We start from the raw sequence: 7579 nt of genomic DNA, 5'->3' as shown, positions 1-7579 counted from the left end.
CGTGTGCTACGGGGCTTGAGATGGTAGCCAAACCCCCCAGTGATGAGCGCTTTCCACTGATAAGGTCGAGCGAAAGTCTTTTTTCGACCATAGCAATTTCTTTCTCCAATATCCCCGAGGCCCGGGTGATGAAAGCGTCAAGGGGGCCTGTGACAACTCCATTAGTAGTGTGGATTTGAACAGTTCGTTCTTTTCCTGATCTTAGTGTCATAGTGAAAACGTAAGTTGGATGAAGGGTCACACAGTTGCTTATTATCCGACCTTGCAAGACCCAGAGTCAAACAGTTGTGTACAAAGGTACGCCGCCTACCTTAGGTGTCTTCCGGACAGCCAGGGGGGTGGGGCCGGGCCGTCCTCTGCCGTCCTCGAACGGCCTCAAATGGCCCGCTCTTAGCCCGGTCTTTGCCCCGAGCTGCGTCCCGCGCTGCGGGAGTTAGATGGTGTGATATAGGGGGCGTAATGGGCGGGGGGCGGGCCGGCGGGGAGAGCGGACCGGATGCTGATCTCCCTGGTCTCGCAGGGACTCCTGGTTGCTGGAGTCCCGCCGAGCCTCTCGCTCTAGCCGCCGCCTTGCTGCTCCTCTCCCCTGATGGACGATGCTCGCGCACTCCTGTGCGAAGCGGCACCCGCGAAGAGGGTGCGGCGAGGTGTTGGCTGAAGGACGGTGAATGCGCCTAGGAATGCAGCACCTGGTCCGAAGTGCCTCACGCTAGTCAGAACAGTTTCCCAAGGAAGTGGGGTGGAGGGCGCCTTAACAAGCCGCAGGTAGGCGGGGGCGGGCCGGCGGGGAGAGCGGACCGGATGCGGATCTCCCTGGTCTCGCAGGGACTCCTGGTTGCTGGAGTCCCCGCACGCTCGCAGCCCCGCCGAGCCTCTCGCCCTAGCCGCCGCCTTGCTGCTCTTCTCCCCTGATGGACGATGCTCGCGCACTCCTGTGCGAAGCGGCACCCGCGAAGCGGGTGCGGCGAGGTGTTGGCTGAAGGACGGTGAATGCGCCTAGGAATGCAGCGCCTGGTCCGAAGTGCCTCACGCTAGTCAGAACAGTTTCCCAAGGAAGTGGGGTGGAGGGCGCCTTAACAAGCCGCAGGTAGGCGGGGGCGGGCCGGCGGGGAGAGCGGACCGGATGCTGATCTCCTTGGTCTCGCAGGGACTCCTGGTTGCTGGAGTCCCCGCACGCTCGCAGCCCCGCCGAGCCTCTCGCCCTAGCCGCCGCCTTGCTGCTCCTCTCCCCTGATGGACGATGCTCGCTCACTCCTGTGTGAAGGCGAGGTGTTGGCTGAAGGACGGTGAATGCGCCTAGGAATGCAGCGCCTGGTCCGAAGTGCCTCACGCTAGTCAGAACAGTTTCACCTATTCAGTTTGTCTCTCTCAGCGCCCATTTAACCAACGTAGCTTCGTTGACAATAACGGGCCCCCCTGTGGTAGCTTCCATGGAAGCTCTGCGTGTCTCCATAGAAAGTCTTCTTTGGGTAAGTTCAATTTCATGTATCAAAACTGACTCTGCTCTGATGAGGAATGCGTCAAGGGTGCCCACAACCCCTTGGCCCCCTATCCCTTTACGAGTGCCCATGCTCATACATTAGGTAGACAGTATAAGCGGGATTAAACAATATGCGGTATTAATATTGGGGATCAAGAGTCACTGACCATGTCCAAGTTCGTTGGTGGCGGCTCCCACTGTCCAGGGGCTAGATTGGTGGCCCTGCCCTGCCCCGTTCAGTCCCGGATGGCCACAGACGGCCCGCCCTTTGCCCAGGTTTAGCCCGGCGTCGCCCGCGCACGTCCCGCACTGGGCGCTTGCAAGTGATGGCGTTGATGGCGGCGACGCTGGGGCGCCTGGGAAATGTGGTCCCGGAAATGTGGTGCACTTGAAGCAGTCCCGGACAGCAGAGACCTCGCTCCTCACTCCTCCGTTGTGGGCTGCCTGCCCACTCAGCAGTCCTTTGGCAGGTAAGTCCAAAATGAATCCCGCACTGCGGGAGGCACTGTGGTGTTTTGAGCGCCTCTGGGCGCTTGCAAGTGATGGCGTTGATGGGCGCGACGCTGGGGCACCTGGGAAATGTGGTCCTGGAAATGTGGTGCACGCGAAGCCGTCCCGGACAGCAGAGACCTCGCTCCTCGCTCTTCCGTTATGGGCTGCCTGCCCACACAGCAGTCCTTTGGCAGGTAAGTCCAAAATGAATCCTGCGCTTCGGGAGGCGTGGGGTGTTTTAAGCGCCTCCGGGCGCTTGCAAGTGACAGCGTTGATGGGCACGACGCTGTGGCGCCTGGGAAATGTGGTCCCGGAAATGTGGTGCACGCGATGCCGTCCCGGACAGCAGTGACCTCGCTCCTCGCTCCTCCGTTGTGGGCTGCCTACCCACACAGCAGTCCTTTGGCAGGTAAGTCCAAAATGAATCCCGCGCTGTGGTGTTTTAAGCGCCTCCGGGCGCTTGCAAGTGACAGCGTTGATGGGCGCGATGCTGGGGCGCCTGGGAAATGTGGTCCCGGAAATGTGGTGCACGAGAAGCCGTCCCGGACAGCAGAGACCTCGCTCCTCGCTCCTCAGTTGTGGGCTGCCTGCCGACACAGCAGTCCTTTGGCAGGTAAGTCCAAAATGAATCCCGCGCTGCGGGAGGTGCTGTGGTGTTTTAAGCGCCTCCGGGCGCTTGCAAGTGACGGCGTTGATGGGCGCGACGCTGGGGCGCCTGGGAAATGTGGTCCCGGAAATGTGGTGCACGCAAAGCCGTCCAGGACAGCAGAGACCTCGCTCCTCGCTCCTACGTTGTGGGCTGCCTGCCCACACAGCAGTCCTTAGGCAGGTAAGTCCAAAATGAATCCTCTGCACCTACTTTGCTGCGAAATACTGAGTTAAGCAGAGCCGATGCGGGGAATCTCAATAAAGGAAGTTTCCTCAGAATCATAGGGAAATCTACAGAGAGCAGAACGGGGGAATGGTAAGACAGTGTGCGAGGCATATAGTCAACCGTCCGTACCTCCAAAAGCAATTGTGGTGTTGGATACCAATGATCTATCCGGAACCATTAGCTGTGAGGGGCTGAATAGAATGAATAGCTATGACCCTCCGGATGCTTTGTGTGCCAAGGGTCTGTCAGTAGGGCAGATTTCAATAGAGCGTTAAGTCCATGTGTAGTGTGTGGCTTTGTGATGTGACCTGGTCCAGTAGTATCTTTAGTGGGATCTAATGTGAGATTGAAGTCTCCAGTAAATGGTTGGTGCCTTGGCAGTCTATATGTGCAGTCATTTTGGGGGGAAAATCAAAGCATTTAGAGCATAAATGTTAATGAAAATACTGACTCCTTCACCAACAAGCCAAGCACAATTATATATCTGCCCTCCTCATCAGCCACAACTTCTGAGTCCGGAAACCGAAGGGAGCGATGAATCAGTATGCATACCCCGCGTGAATATGAGCTACACCTGGCAAAGAAGTGGTGACCACCCCATGATGATGCAAACCCATGTACTGGGAGCAGGGCATAATGTGTCTCTTGGAGGAAGGCAACCTGGATAGAATGTCTAGCCATATACGCCAGGACTTGGCGGCCTCTTTCAGGATTAGATAACCCTCTCACATTCCAGGACAGGAATTTAAGGAGCAAGCAAAGGCCGCACTCATCTTTGGAGGGCATCTAACCACTGTTGAGTCGATCTACACAGGTTTTAGAACTGCATGAGTCACATCGTGTGCAATATAAATAGGTTTTGTTCCATACCAGTATACAACAAAACTATAAACAACAAATAGAAAACCCCAAGCCCCGCTACACCCTCACACACAAAGGATACACAAAGACAAGTCATCCTATGAATCCCAATTGAATAATAACAGACAAGAGGGAAAAGGAAAGAGAGGAGGGTGAAAGAGAGGCAGGAAAACATCCTACGGGGGAAGGCAACGCTCTGGGGGAGCCATCCATTTAAAGTATATGCAATGACAGGATCACGTTCGCCTAATGTGTGTCTGCTCTGCAGCAGCAAGTCATGTATTACATGGCAATGCAGTGTCGTAAATACTCAGTATTTGGATCTCGTACCGTGTCTACAAGTCTTCAAGTGACCATGGGTTTAACACAAGGACTACTCGCGCCATATTCCGCTGCTAAAAGCATGTTTCAGGCCTGTTCTGATTTAGAAAGTAGCTGCCTGCTATTTAGGAACCGAGATCCTGATTACCATTGTGCCCTTGCAGCTTGCCCTTGCTCTGCTGTTTCTTCCAGAACTATGCCGCTTCGTCAGGTGTATCAAAACTGTGCCGCTTTAGCACCCATCTGGATTCGGAGCCGGGCCGGGTACAGCATGGCCTTTTTGACATTCGCCTCCTGGAGAGAGCATTTGATGTCCATGTACTTGCGATCATTGGCTTGGAATCCGGGAAAATAGCGATGTCGGATCCTTGATAGCTGAGTGAGGCGCGCTCTCTGGACAGTCGAACTACTACATCTCGGTCATGATAATTAAGAATTTTAGCAATAATTATCCTCTGATTTGTTCTCGGCACCGGGGGGGGGGTCCCAAAGATCAGTGTGCCTCTCCACTGCAAATGTAGCAGAAAATACCTCACTCCCAAACACTTCAAGAAGGACAGACTCGACAAATTTAGCCATAGGGCCGGGGTTCGTAGTTTTAGCAAAACCAGCTTCTAAATCCTCCGTCTTCATAGCGAGCTGCTTCAACAGGCCCTCTGCTTTTTCTAATCTTCTCTGGACGGTGGGTTGCGCGTCTTCAAGATCAGAAATCCGCTGTTCAGCACCACCAATCGGGATGTCCTGTGCCTCCAGCCGACCATGGATTTCATCAATGCGAGTGGTAAGTGTGTCCAGGTGGGCATCAATGGCCTCAAAACCAGCTCACAGTTTGGCCATGAAGGCGGCGGTGCCTTCCAGCTGATGTGATTCTGCTTCATTGAGGTTCTCAGTGTCGTCGCACCTGGGGGTCGTGCCAGCCTCAAAGTTGAGTTGGCGTTGTTTGGGGTCTGTACGACTCATTTTGTGCAGTAGAGGCAGAGAAAGCGTACCCAGGGGTTAAACGGTAGTTGGAAGTAGTGGACCTCTGCGTAGGGGCCAACTCACCACAAGTAAGTCGGGCTCAGGGCTCGTTATCGCCAATCTTGTTTCAGGCCCGTGGGGTGTGATATATGCAGGGAGGGGAGCACAGTATTGCAGGTGCCAACTAGGAGTCTCCCAAACCACCAACGGCCAAGCAGTGCACGTCACTACAATTATGCTGGCACAATAGTGAGGTTCTGGGGCGGCAACATGTCCTGCAAGTTGGTGATAGTGTCTTTCATGTGGATCAGGGAACCGTTAAGCATGCAGCATGGGATCTAGGACCCATCAATATTGTCCCGGTAAGCCGTACTTGTTGATCTGGTCAAAGAGGCAGACTAGGCTGCACCGTGCCCCTTACCTTCCATACAAGCAGGAGACATCATGCGACCTCCAGTGTCGAGATCGGGAGCAGGGGGCATGGCAGACTCCACGTCTTGCAGTGTAGGATCGCCGCTGTGCCAAGGTCCCTAAAGCAGCAGCAATCTCTGGCATTGTGCATTCTCACCAGATCCTGCTCTCTGGCTTACCCGAGGCCCCTGTCCCCTTGGGGCCTTTGAGGGCATCATTGGGTCCAGGAGCGCGATCAACCAGATTACAGCGTAGCAGGCATCATGGGGGACCAGACTCGGCCTGCGTGCCCACAAAACAAGCTGGAAGCGGATCAGGAGTCAGGCCAACAACATGGAGATGCAGGTAGGTAGCGAAAGAGGTGTGGAGGCTCCGAAGCTACAGAGTCAAGTGGCCATCTTGGTTGCTGACTCGCCCATGCCACCCAACAACACGTTGAAGCTCTTGAGAAACAACTGGCCATATGCAAAAATAAACAGGAAGGTAAACATTTCAAAGAAAAGATGGAGAAAAGGTTACAAAAGTAGGAGGATGACATAAAAAACGTAAATGTTGGAAATTCCAAAGAAACAAAGGATGATGACAATGGACGAATTCTTGCGTATGCTAAACAAATTTGAATATACTTTAACCACAGGAGGGGCCCAGACAATAATGGAAACACATGATGGTGAAATATCAGTGTATAGCTCAATCATGAGCTCAGATTTAAAACAAGAGCCGGTAAGCACTAAAGACAATCCAGATAAGGGTAGGACCTATTTAAATGAATAAAGGGTGCTGCAGCAAAACTTACTTGCAGCACTCAAACAAACAAAACTTAGAGATAGAGTATACGAACAAAGAGGGAGAGGAAGAGGAACAAAAGGGGCAGCAAACCAACAGAGGAAGGGGCAGAGGCAAACCCTAGGGGCCTGATATTAAGTTTGGTGATGCGGAAGCGGACCACCACACTGGGGGCCACTCCCACACCACCAAACATGTGACATTAGGCCCATAGGAACAAATGGCAATTACCGAATCGGTAAATACGATTTGGTAAATACCGAATATTACCGATTCGGTATTTTTGACCAAATTTTTATCTACATAGCAATTACCGATTCGAAAATACCGAATCGGTAAAATTCGGTATTTTCGAATTGGTAATTTACAATTACCTACATCTAGCCCTTAGCCTTGAACTCTCATTCTGCCGAACAAGTCAATTCAACTATATCTAACAAGAAAGTATTTGTTTATTTTCACCATCATTTTAAACCTGGTCAAAGCCTTTGCAATCGCGAAACCCAAAAAAGATCAGTACACAGAGAATCAACTCCTACGGACTCCTTAAGTATTATTTTGCCTGGAAATTGGGAGATGCTGAGGCATTCGACCTGGATAGAGATGGTGATCCAACACAGAACTAAATGAGGGAAAAAGATCATCAAAACTCTAAATAAAATGGGCATAAAGATGAACCTAAGTAGTGAGACTAAGTTCAAACACAAGTCAAGATTGGTTCCAACATTACCCTACGATGCCATTGCTGTGTTCCACAAGGTGAAGCAATTGAAACATCTAAGGAGACAAGTATATATGAAGCAAAGGGAAGTCTCTGAAAGGAGTTCAGTGTATATAGGTCAAATCATTTTTCCTTTTGTTGAAACACTAACGTTCTATATCCATGATAGTACAGATTTTCTATAAAAATATCAACCATATCCCATTGGAACCAACGTATATCCTGATAACTCTAGATGTACAATCAATGTATACAAGTATTAAACATGAAGATGGGCTGATGGCAGTAGAGCACTATTTAAGAGCCAGACCTCTACCATCATTTGAACACATTAAACGTATCATAGAGATAATTAGAGTGTGTCTAGAAGTATTTGACAATACTCTGAATAAAAAGATACAAGGGATAATCATGGGCACCTGCTGTGCCCAAGCTATGCCGACTTGGTGATGGGCTGGTGAGATGAACAGGTGTTCAAGGACCCCAGTAAGGAGCAACATCTGAATAAGTTTGTGTAATGGCTTCATTACAAAGACAATGTTTTTATGATCTGGGATGGCATGAGGGAAAAAGCAAATGATTTATGCAGAGGTATGAATGAAAACAACATGAATTTGAAATGTACTATGGCAGCAAGCCATACGGAAATTGAGTTCAATGAACCACATTGATG

Source organism: Lissotriton helveticus, chromosome 9, assembly GCF_964261635.1.
Source record: "Lissotriton helveticus chromosome 9, aLisHel1.1, whole genome shotgun sequence".
Classification (NCBI taxonomy): Eukaryota; Metazoa; Chordata; class Amphibia; order Caudata; family Salamandridae; genus Lissotriton; species Lissotriton helveticus.
The sequence above is the reverse complement of the archived record's forward strand: the minus strand, read 5'-3'. Positions refer to the sequence as shown.